Genomic DNA, 13,717 nt, shown 5'->3' on the forward strand with positions numbered 1-13,717 from the left:
GCTAAACAGCACGCAGAGCGTACTGGCAGTCCTGGTAAACTGACTATCTCGATTGCTCAGTGGTCATTAGCATCTGTTTTTTGCATGTAAATTCATGTTGCTTTCCTGAAGACCTGCCTGTCACAGTGTTTTAAATATTTTATGCTGCTCTTTCGTCTTGGAAAGCAACAACACACTCATAAATAAGTGAGCACTGGGCTTTGCATCAGGACCAGTAGGAACCAGTCAGGAGCAGGGTTGGCGGGTCCTCCTGGGAGTGAACAAGCAAACAGAACCCAGGCTCTGAGAAAGTGCCTTTGCTGACTTAGGAGAAATTCGGAATAAATTATCGGGAAAGGAGCTTTTATTGTCACCAATCAGTGCGAGAGAGACAACAGGTGCAACAGTGAGGCTTAGATAAGGAAACAGTTTTCAGCTGGGAGGTCGTCGGCTGCCCCTCCCCCATGCTGTAGACAGAAGTTTGCCTTTTCTCCACGTAGGTGGAATATTTACCACGAGACGAAACAGAAAGGGCAGCGTCGGTTTTCTATGTTGCGTTTGCTGGGTTTTGTCTCTTTATTGGACAGTCATCAGTAAGTATTCACTTCAGAAATCTCTCATTTTTAGAATAAACAGTATTTTCAATTTTCTGCATCACGGTGGGGTGGATAACAGGCTTAAACACATTGGCACTAACTTGCTAGAGCATCTGAAACGCGGCACACAGCGTCAGCAGGAATCTCTTGATTTCGGCAGATGTATCATGAGATATCATGCCGTCATGATCAACTATTCCTAGATGTAAAACTTGAAGGTGATAGGATATGTACAGAAAGGAATGCCGGGGGTGGGGGCCGTGGGGAGAGCCTTGTTTAGCAAATGCATCGTTTGTCTGGTGCAGATAAGTTGCCAGCCTGGGCGAGCTTCCGTTCTGTGGTGCCTGCTGTTCTCTCCTAGGCTTCATCCAGGGCCCTGGGTTTTCCATGCTTTTCAAGGGATCTCCTGTTTGTGTCTTAGGAGAGCTTATCGTGTGTGGGGTGGCGCGAGACAGCGCTGTGCCTGACAGTGTGACTGAGTGCGTGTTCACCACGGGCCGGACGTGAGAGTGGTGGCAGGAGGAGAGCGGCTAGCATCTGTGTGGGGACCGCGGGCCCCTCCAGTGTTCCCTTTGGCTTCCTTAACCTTTTGATGTAGCAGAACCAACTGGAAATACACACGGTTTGTTTCCATGCAGAGATAGGAAAGAGTGTTCCCTGAAACTAGATTGGTCCTGTGTGTGCGATTGACGTAGCAACAGCAGCGGAGCGACCACCCCTGCCGGCCCAGCCGAAGCGGCCTGTGCTTCGTGCTCCACAGGTGCCCCAGCCCCCTGGAAGCAGGCCTGCCGTCCCAGCGACACCTGGGAACCGCTCCCTTACCTCGCTGCACCTGGACCCCGCAGACACTAGAGATTTCCAGGTTACTTCACAGTAATCTGCCGTCGTGCGTGGTTTTCAGTGGTGACTTTGGGGTTGTGGGTGAACTTGGATACTTCATATTAGAAGGGAGTGCACAGTCTTTCAGAATACAAGCACCAGGTCTGTGTCTCTGCTCCTCTACAGGGGGGCTAACACCCCCCCCACCCCGTCCTCACCCCCAGCAAACAACTCGCGTGGGCTCCCCGGGGGTGGCATGCCAGCTGGGTCCAGAGGTTCTCGGCATCACAGGGCTCTGTGCCGGATGGGAGAGGGGCAGGCGTTTCCCTCGTATCCTCCACTTCCCAGATGGCCTTTGGGAACACAGGCCCCTCGGGCTTCTTCCCAAGGACGAGGAGAAGGTTCAAGTACCAGGGAGCTGGAGCGCAGCACCGTAAAAATATGTCCAGGAAACAAGTGTCCAGAGAATTGGCCTTCCCTCCCCTCCACGCTCCTCCATTTCTGGACGTCGCGTACTGAAGAGCTGGAGACGAGCCGGGGAGGTGGAAAGGTGGTGGGTGTTGGGCACATCTCCCCTCTGCCTCCGCCCACAGGAACTAGGCTGCCTTCCACCTCCTCCCTCTGAATCCCTACCCTGTCCCAGTGTGACGAAAATACACTAACTTAGGGCGAGCCTTGGGGCTAAAAAGACAGAGGATTCCTCTTGTTGCCATAAGACTCTTACCCTTTCCTGTACTTTACAGCTACAAGATAAACAGAGCTAAAAATTAAAACGTAGAAAAGATGGAAATGTCAAGCTGCCGTGCTGCTCTGTAAGAATTTTCGGTCAAGGTCTGTATTGAGGTTAAATGTATCAGGCAAATATTTGAAAGATTATGAGTAGTTGTACATGAAGGTAAATTAGCTCAGCCAAAGAGGGTATGATTAATGCGAAACTATAATATTCTGCCCAAAAGTTTAAAGCCGACATCGTGGTGCAGTGGGATAAGCCACTGCTCGCAAAGGCAGCCTTGCATTTCACAGCCCCAGTCCCAGCTGCTGCACTTCCCATCCAGCTCCCTGCTAATGCCCGTGGGAAATCGGCAGCTGACGGCTCCAGGGCGCGAGCCCCTGCTGGCCAGGTGGGGGACCCAGGTGCAGTGCTGGGACCCTGGCTTCAGCCTGGTCCAGCCCCAGCTGTTGTGGCCATTTGGGAAGCCAACCAACAGGTGGAAGAAGATCTCTCTCTCATTCTACTTTCAAGTAAATAAGTAAATCTTTAAATGTATTTCTTTTACAAGAAAATATATAAATAGCTATGGGGGGATGTTTTGCCCAGTGGTTAAGACCCTGAGTGGCACCTACGTCCCACATCATAGGGTTTGCCTCTCGGCCCTGGCTCTGCTCCTGAATCCCAGGTTCCTGCTAACTCACGCCATGGGAGATGGTGGCCATGGCTCAGGTCAGCTGGGTCCTCAGCCTCCTTGTGGGAAATCTGGATTGAGTTCCCAGCTTCCAGCTTTGGCCTGGCACAGGCCCAGCTCTTGCAGGCTTTTGGGGGAGTGAACCAGTGGATGGGAGCCTTATTTGTTCGTTCTCTCTCCGTCTCCCCCTCTCTCTCCCTCCCTATCCCTCCCTCCCTTCCCCTCCCCTCCCCTCCCTCTCTCCCTTCCTCTCCCTTCCTCTCCCCTCTACCTCCCCTCTTCCCCCTCTACCCACCTCTCTTTCTGCTTCTCAAGTAAACTGACTAGATAAGAACTGCCATCCTCATGACAGAAGTCAAGGAAGAGAAGGAAGGGCGGAGGGTCCTGGTGGGTTGGCTGCTCCTGCCTGCTGAGAGCTGCTTTCTCCTTATCTGTCACCATCCTGCAAGGCAAAATCCACCTTCCTGATCATGGAGCTCAAGGAAGATAAAAACAAAGGAGCCAAGATCCATGTCAAAGAAGGAATCGATGCACGTGGAAAGCCCTAGAAATCCAGTCAAGGGGCCTGGCAAATGGAGAAATGTTCCAAGTTCCAGCCAGGAAGGATGGGGTGGCGGAAGCCAAGGAGATGGCTGCTGAGGCAGGAACCCCTCCTGGCATGGCTGGGGAAGAGACAGTTAAATAAAGGCACAGACGTGGCCGAGGAGCGCTCAGAAATACGTTGACATTATAAATGTAGATGGAAGCATAGAGTATATATCCATACGTACGGAGGGTGTGGTAGAGAATGTTAGTATGTCTGCATTTGAGAGTTCAATACCATTCAGGTTTGTCAGGGTTCAGAGAGCTCAGGGTTTGAAGTTGGGGGGTCTCGACTTCGGCTATAATCCTCCTCCCTGGAATGATGGGAAGAGCCCGCACCTCAGTTTGAAAAATAGGGAATCTTTGTTTACTTGCATTTTTCACTTTTTTTTTTTTAGAATTTAATATATGTGTGTTTAGAGATTCAAATGGAGCAACAATGTCTCTGAATGTACTTGGTGATCTAAAATGATGATGTCACTGATGTTGCCAGAGGACCGATAATAAATCGAGAATGTTGGAAGGAAGCATGTCCTAACGAGAAGAGCTCTTGGGAAAGGCATGAATTTAGACTTCAGTAAGTGCCAGGACCCCGCACTTATTTATTTATGACAGAAGTTGGTCATACATAGCGTAAAAATGTGTCGTTTATCCTGATAGACTGACTTTTCTCCAAATCCCATCTTCCATACATTTGACCTTTACTTATAATTGGAAGATGGTTACATCATCTGTGCATGTTCCAATGTTCATGGCCAATATTTTTTTTTTTGCTATAAAAGCTTCATATATCCATGTATTACACATAGCCACCCTATGCCACACATTTTATAATTCTTTCCATTTATAAGGAAAAAAAATACTTTGGATTCTAGAAGAGAACAATGCTAAATAAGAGTCTGGTCATCCTGGAGGCTGTGGTATTTATTTTGTATGCAGAGCAAATAAAAACCGATGCAGTGACTGAGCCAGTTTTTCCTGACCCATCTCATAGCTTTCGTTCCTCATCCGGTCACTAAGTATGTATCAATGATATTAGTCATACATCCCTGTGAGCTAATAAATAAAACTGGCCATAAGACGGGATTCATAAACGAGTGGTTAAATAGGACCCAGGAGTCAACACTGGCCTACAGACCCAGAACTCCATCAAGGAGAGCCAGTGAGAGTTTCAATGGTGGATTTACTAACAGTCTTTATTAGAAAAACAGCTCTGGTTAGGATGTGAGCAACGGCAATGCATTTGATTGAGTTTGCTTTATATAAAATATGCTTTCTGTAGAGGGACTCCATGGAAGGACTGTAGATAGTGCCACCCCGTGAATTTTTGTTTTTGCTACAGACAAGAATTGCCCCTGCTTCATGTTGGCGCACCTGCAAATGCAAAAGTTCTTGAATGGGTCTATGAGTTAATTCACTTCTAATGTCGATGCTGCTTATTAGAAATGAGAATTAGAAGGTAATTGTTCTCCAGACTAGAAATAAGGCCAGGAGGTTGGCACATGGCGGAATGGTTAAGTCACCCCTTGGCACATCCACATCCCAAATCAGAGGGCTTGGGTTCAAATCTCAGCTCTGCATCCAATACAAGTTTCCTGCTGATATGCACCTTGGGAGGCAGCAGGTGATCGCTCAAGTACTTGGGTCCCTGCCACCAGTGGGAATGACCTGGGTGGAGTTCCAGGCTCCTGGCTTAAGCCTGACCCAATCCTCACTATTGTGGGCATGGGGGAGATGAACCAGTAGACAGGAGATCCCGCCCCCCCCTTCCGCCTCCTTCCCTTCCTTCTCTCTCTCAAATAAAATGAAAATAAGTCAAAAAAATTTTAAACCTGAAGAAAATAGGACAAGAGGAAGTCAGGGTGAGGAAAAAGAGGCAGTGAAATTTGTAAGTGAACTGGGCAGATTTGGAGCTGAAAAATAATTTGTGTAACCATTTTGAAAATTTTTGGTGCTGACAGTATTCTGTACATAAAATAATCAATACCTCTTCTTGGTTAATAAATACATGTGACAGCTTTGTTTTTATAATAACATATTCTTTCCAAAATTTGGGTTGTCATAATTTTGCTGTCCATATCATTTAGAGATTTGTCATTTAGAGGGGTGGCCTCTCTTTCTTTCTGGAATGAGACTACTTCTCAGGTTTTTTTTGTTTTTGTTTTTGTTTTGAAAGGCAGAGTTACAGAGGGAGGGAGAGAGAGCGAGCTTCCATCTGCTGGTTTACTACCCAAATGACTGCAGGAGCTTTATCCGGGTCTTACATGTGGGCACGGGGCCCAAGGACTTGGGCCATCCTCCACTGCCTTCCCAGGCACATTAGTAGGGAGCTGGATTGGAAGTAGAACATCCGGGGCTTGAACCGGTGCCCATATGGGATGCCGGTGCGCTAGGTGGGGGCTTAACCTGCCACACCACAATGCCGGCACCGCCCCCCTCAGTCCTATGACGATCTAATAAAGCAGCGCATCCTCAAGTTGTTGTCACTGGTAGAAATTGTCAGCAATCTGTGGAGTAAATTTCATTTCCTCAGTGATATCTACAGAAATCCTCCCTGGGTGGTGAGAGGGTGGCAAAGACCCACGCCTTGACCTGGGTGTGCGATGTATTGGAGTGTGGGCTACAGGATCCAGAAATGGCACTCGGCCTGCACGCCTGCCCGAGTGGCCTTGCAGAGAGTTAGAAATGTACCAGATCTGAAATTCTATCACTTAGACCATTTCCCAAAGAGAGTGGAGCTTTAGCTTAGCTTCTTAGTTTCAATAAACAGTGCCACGATGCTGTTAGTAGTTGTAGTTGCAATGTCTGATGCTTAGGAATGCTCCATAAATTATACAAAGGATGATGGTTATTTTTTTCACATAGTTTCATCTAACATTGGAAGCATAGGAGAACCTGCCGGTGCCCGTGGGTATTCCTTAAGCATCGTTCTCTGGGCTCATAATCAGGAGGCGAGTGACCAGACTGGGTATTTTAGAGGCTGGGTATTGGGTGGGCGTGAAAAGGATGTCCGTGCCGTCTTTAAACCAAGAGCTACAGTCTCTGGTGCCGAGAGCATTTTTCTAACTACACGATCATTTCAAGAACAGGCACCATGAGGACTTGATCCCTGGCCCTCGTGTGGCCCTGTGGTGGCCAAGGGAGTTGATAACTCAAGAAGCTTTCTGCCTGCCTGGTTCAGGATATCCCCACCACCTCCCCAGTGTGGCCAGTGCCCTGGCATTGTGGCCCCCCCTGACTGGTATGGAAAAATGAAAGGGAAAGCCATTAACTTGCCTGGCTTCTGGCGCTCTGAAATGTGTTTCCACACCTGCCCCTTGTAACTACAGACCGTCAGCACAGTCTGCGCCAGGCTTTAATCCATGGCCCTGGCACGGTGAAGCCAGGAAGCGGGTAGGCCCAGGTCTCGTCACACTCTCCCATTGTGCTTTCAGGGGCCTGGAAACCCTGGCCTCAGAGGAGGCCGCGTGATTCCAACCTGGCTTTGGTGTGAACAAGTTACTTACGTTGTCCGAGATGATTTTCTCATCCTCAACCGTTGTGACAGAAGATGTAGAACTTTGAGAGGATTCAAGGAGCTAATGCAGGTCAATGTGGTAGAATACTCAAGCCTTGGAAAGCTTTTCATAAATTCCAGATGAATCAGAAGGGGTTCAGCGGCCGGCGCCGTGGCTTAACAGGCTAATCCTCCGCCTTGCGGCACCGGCACACTGGGTTCTAGTCCCGGTTGGGGCGCCGGATTCTATCCCGGTTGCCCCTCTTCCAGGCCAGCTCTCTGCTGTGGCCCGGGAAGGCAGTGGAGGATGGCCCAAGTGCTTGGGCCCTGCACCTGCATGGGAGACCAGGAGAAGCTCCTGGCTCCTGGCTTCGGATCAGCGCGATGTGCCAGCCGCAGCGGCCATTGGAGGGTGAACCAACGGCAAAAAGGAAGACCTTTCTCTCTGTCTCTCTCTCTCTCACTATCCACTCTGCCTGTCAAAAAAAAAAAAGGGGGGGGGGTTCAGTGAGAATTCGTCTACACTGCCTCCTTTCTTATTCTAAAGCAATCATGAGCTAATTGTTAACTTACAACTTAAAATGAGGGAAGAAGCTTCTGGAAGTTTTAAGCTTGACAGCAAAGGTTTTCTTTCACAAGAGCCAGCTCCTACTGGAGTAGATGCCTTGAAGGGACGGGGGACATCGCTGTCTCTCGTGTTTGAAAGTTACTGTAGGAATATTTTGTTCATAACTTAAGGAGAGTTGAAATTTTATCTGCTGGCACCTGGGAATCCACAAACTACACAGCGACAAACAATGGTGACTGTAGACCCAGCTTTGTGGAATGGAAGCGAACTAATGTTACCGAAGCCAGACCACTCTGCCTGAAGTTAAACTAAGCCAGGTCCTGTGGGCAGCTGTCGGCTCAGCGGGGGGTGTGCAGGGGGAGTGAGGGACGGGCTTCTGCCCTGCGTTTCCCTGGGGGAACAGGTAGGACAGCTGGTGCCAGGTGCAGCTCCCGACACCGGTGGGCGTGCATCCGTGTTCAGTGAGCAGGTAGTCGGCTAGAACAAGAGCCTCGCGAGCCGTGTTTCTCAAAGGGGAGTCTGGTGGGGGTGGGGTGAGAAGGGGACCAAGGAAACGAAGGAATCCTGAGCAACTATTTATGGCTGCTTGAGTAAAACACACACGAGGAGACGCGCTGGCGCGCTCCGCCTGTTCCGCTCTCTGCTGGCCGTACTGTATTGAGTGAAGCAGCTGGGGTGACCAGATGGCTGCCTGACCCAGCAGTCGGAGTCGCTCATCTGTGCTGCCTTCCCCTCTTGAATCTCCCCGTCCATGCACTTGTCATCCCTGCGTTATCCCCACAAGCTCTCCTCCCTTTCTCTTATCACTGCTGCGTCCCACGCCTGGGTGTGGTGGGCTCCAGCTCTCCTCTTCCTCCTCCTCTCCTGTCTTATTTCTCTTCCACCTCGAACCCACAGTGGAAAGAAGACATACTGGTAGCAGATCATGCATTTTTGCTGCCTAATTCAATATTAAGACAACATGACCTTTGCATTTTTTTGTTAAGAAAAAAATGTTGAAACTCATTAGGCATTCAACATTGATTGAAATCCATGACTTAGGAAATATCTGAAATATGGCATGAAGTGCTTCCTTGCCACCAGACAGTGGGTCTTGTTCTTCCTGTGGGACCCTGTGCTCTCGGGCACCTCGGGACTGTGGCATCTGTGCAGGAGAGGAATTGGGGCCCTGGAACGGGAGAGGGGAGCCCAGCCCTCCAGCCAGCCGAGTCTGGCGCTCAACCGAAGTCACACAGCAGTCAGGATGTCGCTGATGGGAACCCATCTATACCTCTGCGGTCTTGGTTCATTTTCTGGGAGTTTCAGGCTTCCACTCGGGGAAGCCAGGACAAGAGGAGGGGTTTTATTTGCAGGAAAGAGCAAGGGAGCAGCATCGCTCAGAATGGGTCTCTCCGGTGGTTTTAGGTCATGAGACCAAGCCCAGAATCAGAAAGGACAGCAGCCCAGAGAAGGAGACAGCCAGCAGCTGGGCCTCTGAGTCTTCCCTGCTCACCAGTTCCTTCTAAGAAACCACAGCACCGAGGGCGCTTTCGGTTCTGAGTCTGGGAGACCCTGGGGGTCTGCGGCCCCCTAGGAACTGGCCCGACTGTGTTGCAGAGAGCTGCTTACCGCCCTGATGGCCCTTTGCCCAAGACTGAGACGCAGCGTCCCTCCCAGATCCAGGCCTCCGTGTGTATCTGGTTCCTCCCAAACCCTCTGGAAAATGTTAGCAGGAGACAGCGTGTGGTACAGGAAGCTGGCAGCTTGAAGCCCCCGGTGTGCATCTGCAGCATCTGAGATTGGGTGCCGCCATGGAGCTGCGGAGACCTGGGTTCCTCCAGCCCCGTCTTGCTTTGCCTCCCTTCCTATGGTTATAAAGACGAATGACCACTGTGTACCTCAGAGGATCACTGTGGGGACAAGTTAGGTTTGTCACCATGTAGATGTATCCATCATGGGATTATGTCTCGCAATAGCCTCTAACTTATATAATTGTCCTTAAGTATACTTTAATGTCCATAAGGTCAAGAAGTATTTTTTATAAGACCCTGTGGACAGTGTAAAATTAATTCTTCAGGTCATTTTTAAATCCTGTAACTACGACCTGAGTGTTTGCTTTTTTTTTTTTCTTTTTCTGAAGTGAATGTCCATGTTATGGTCAAAATGACAAAGTTACAAATTCCGAGCTCATTTTTATAAGAGGCAGCGCTCTTGCTCCGTCGCTCACCTGGAGGAGGCTGGGTTGGGTCTCGTTGCAGAGGGGATGATTGGCGAGGAGTTTCTTCTGCCCCTCTGCCAAGCTGGAGGCAGAGTGGAGACGGAACCTGGGGTTGAGCCAGTGCTACTGGGAGTGTGGTCCGCGGGCGGGCAGCGGCAGCCGCCCTTGGGAACTGGAGAGTCGGGTCTGTAGGACCGTTTGTCCTCTCTCGGGTCCATCAGCTAGGAGGGGTCATCTATTCAAATGTCCAGATGACAGCTTTGGTCTTACGTGTACTCGGATTCATAGGACTCTAACCATACTCTCACCCTGCAGCTAGTATCGTTCCTATTACCTCTGATCGTATATGATATTGATCACAACGTGGCACGTGTTAAATATCTTCGGTGATTATGTGTGATGTAAATTGTGGCACATCATCCCGTGACTGAGCTCACAGGAGAACGTCTAGTGTTGGTCAGTTGTGGAGCAGTATTTTTTGTAAGATTTTTAAAAAATCAACCCCTTGGGGGGTAGGGGTGGGGGTGGAAAAGAAAAGAGAAAAAAAATCATCCCCTGGTGGGAAGCTTTGCTGGACGCGATGACACTGAGATGCCAGGCGCCCCTCGGCCCTTGTCTCGTTGTCTCGCACCGACTCCCTCCAGCACGTAACTGTTAGGATGTCTCACGCCCTTCTTCCCTCTGGCACCACGGACCTTGATCTCTCCCGGACCGGTGACGCCGGGATGTCACAAGCAGGTCATCCTGTTGCGTCGGCTCTGACCTCCCCTGGGCTTAGTGACTCAGGACGCCGCCCCGTGCTTCATCCCTCGACCCCTCCCAGATGTAGCGATGATAGGGTATCTCATCCACGTTCCCTTTGTCGCACGCCCTCAGGGACCGGAGAGCTTCCGTGTCTTTTTGGGACACATGTGTTCATTGTGTCACTCACTTGTTCCGTGAGTATTTGTTGAGCTTCGTCAGTGCTCTGAGCGTCAGGTTTGAGTTTTAAGGATAAAAATTAACCAGTCTCATTAATGCGGTGTGGTACCCTAACTACGATCTTGGGGTTGTGGAGGGTTATTGGGGAAAAAATTAAGGAAATCTGAGTAAAGTATGGATTTTAGTCAATAAATAATGTATCGGTGTTGGTCCATTAACCAGTGAATGTGCCATGCTAATGTGAGATGTTAATAATAGGGGGAACTGGTTCTGGGTATGTAGGGTGATGCCACAGCTTCTCTGCATATCGATCACTATTGTAAAATAAAAAGCTCAATGCATACACACCCCTTATTCAACCCTACTTCCAAGATGCGTAGCTGTAGTCTAAAAGGAGACGAGTCGCGAGCCGCGATTCAAGACAAAGACAAAGCTTTTTAATGCACTGAACCTGAAGACAGGATGCCATGAGGTATGGAGATCCAGAATTCAGTCTGGAAGATGAGCAGGAGGAGCCGCAGTAAGAAACTCTGGGCAGATCCGCTGCACGTCTTACTCTGCCTCGCTCCAGTCTTCCCACCACACGTAATGCCCTGTGTCCGCCCAGGAGCACGATTCCCCTGGGTACCTAATTACTTTAATTCCATTGTGATCATAACTACTGCACGCAGTTAGCCTCGTACGTGGTCTCTGTTCTTGCTACATTGAATTACCCCATTTCTCTGTGGTTTTCAGGAATTCTCATTTTCTTTGTATGAGTAATACATGGTCACTGCAAGTTTAAAAGCAGGCTTTGAAACTTTGGAAAACGGTTGCATTACATTTTATTGTCTGAATTCTTAGACGCTAATGAAATTTAAGTGCTTAATAAATGCATTTTATCTCTTGCATCCAATGTACAGAACGTACTTGCTGTATCTGTTCACGTTAGTATTGCCAATCTCAGTTCTTTTGTCGGATACCACCAAAAATACGTTCTTATTAGAGAAGGCAGAAAATGAAATGATGGGATGGAGGGAGCATTGAGAAGGCAAGAAAAATTTGCCCAATCTGAAGGTGAATCCAGAACTGCCTTAAAATTAGTCGTTAATTAAAATTTCTGTATGTTAGGGGAAGGAGAGGGTAGTAGAATCTGGACCGTTCTTAGGCGTGTTGTCCCGTGTTACACAGCCTTTCTTCCCTTCGTGATCTCCCAGTGTCCCACGGAACATCTCTTCCCCACGGTGAGGCGCTCTGAAGAAACAGGGCCAGAGACGGGCGCATGAGAACTCGACCAAGCAGAAAGCTAAGAAAGCCAGAGCTGTGGACGAGTAACAGCAGTGTACCCACCATCTTGGTGTACCCACCATCTTGGTTTTTGAGGAAGGCCCTAACCGCCCCAAAGAAAGAGTTCTGGGTTTTTTTTTTTTCTTTTAATCAGTTTGTTCTCCTGCAACGACATCTTATGAATAATAAACCATATTGCTTTATATTCAACCTTCTAGAAGCGTAGCTGTTGGTAGTAACGTATGAGAAGAAAAAGCTGTGATTATAAGTTTTTGTGCTTAGTTTATGCAAGGTATTTTAACATTTTTCTTAACCCAGGTTGAGACAGGATTGATCCTCCTAATATTTTACTGAATCTATAAAACGTAAAACTGTCTTGCTATATATGTGTTTAACTTACCAAAATCAATCCACAGTATATTTTTAAATGCTATAACCTGAAGAGTTTTTTTTTTTTCCCTTTTTGGCACCAATTAATCAGATACAGTACACCTAGCATGAAACTGAAGACATACACAGAGATGCCAAAAATACAGTCCAGAAGAAAGTATTCTTAGCAGTATTAGAAGTGCATAATAAAGGAAATGGAAAGCCCTTAGCCATTTTAGTTTTACAAACTAAAGTCAAGCTGTCTGAATAAATATACAGAAAATAGCATCTCGTCTATCTTCAAAACAAGAAAAAAAAATTTTTAAGCAAATGGTTGGAGGAAATAATGGAAAGTAAAATTTACGTTTTTGAGAGGCAGAGAGAGTGAGCGTGAGTTCCTGCCGGCTGGTTCACTCCCCACACGCCTGCCCCACAGCCGGGAGGGCAACTCGGTGAGGGTCTCCCCCATGGCTGGGTGGCAGCATTCCATCACCTGCTGCTCCAGGGTGCACAGCGGCTGGGAGCTGGGATCCCAGCAGGCCTGAGACCTGAACCCAGCCCCCCACTGTGGGGTCAGCCACACCAAGCAGCCTCTCCAATGGGTCCTTCTGAAAGCCACTAAATTATTGATGAAATACAGCTTATTTTTCCGCATTTCAAGGAAAATAAAAAACAAGAAAGGAGAAAGAAATTGCAAGCATGACATTGTCACAACACACGTGTCACTCGTATTTCTGCTTAGATGATGGTAACTGCTTAGAGTACCAGGATGTTGAGCTTGCTGTCAGCGTAGAGAATGGACAAACGCGAGTGAACCATATGGTGCATTCTTAGAATAGCCACACCACTCTTATTTAAAATGTAGATCAAAACGGAAAAATGGAAACCTTTTAAAAGTCGAAGGATACAATCTGTGTCATTGTCCATTTCCACTAATATGCGAAGCAGAACTTTCCCTTTTTGTTTTGTCCAGAAAGAAAAAAGTTAAAAGGAAAAAACCAGGACTGTGAAATGCTGGAGTGGATCGCACAAGCCACCAAAAGATATTGTGAGAACTCCGTCATTAGAGAGAAGCAGTGTTCAGTCTCTGCCACACATTAATATGGTCTGGCTTCCGTAGGATGCTCCAGGCAAAATTCCCCTGTAATAATATTTAAATAGCCGTAGGAAGAAGAAAAATATTATAGTGAAGTCAGTTACGCTTACATGTCAAAGAACGGAATCACATCTTGTCATTATATTTCTCAGAAGTGAGACAAAAGTTACGGACTGGGCACTGCTTTTAACAGATTTTTTTGCCAAATGTTTTAAACTTGCTCCAAAATGTGTATGCCCAAACTGAAGTCTGATATATTTTAGGATTCTAGACGAATTTTTCATAACCAGAGGAAAAAAAAGGAGCTCTGTAAGGCTTAAGAATGAATAAAATTGGAGGAAAATCAGAAAGAAAAAAGAAATAAAGCGAGAGGATCAATCCCAGTGGGGAGATCTACACACTAACAACGCAGGAATCGGCAGTCT

General features: G+C 48.0%; 1 protein-coding gene across 1 annotated transcript in view; it reads left to right on the plus strand.

Moving 5' to 3' along the window:
• The window catches only part of SEMA3E (semaphorin 3E), a 256,562-nt gene that overhangs the window by 660 nt on the left and 242,185 nt on the right, over positions 1-13,717 (plus strand). The gene's annotated exons all lie outside the window — the stretch shown is intronic.

The sequence above is a fragment of the Lepus europaeus genome, chromosome 20 (genome assembly GCF_033115175.1).
Source record: "Lepus europaeus isolate LE1 chromosome 20, mLepTim1.pri, whole genome shotgun sequence".
Classification (NCBI taxonomy): domain Eukaryota; kingdom Metazoa; phylum Chordata; class Mammalia; order Lagomorpha; family Leporidae; genus Lepus; species Lepus europaeus.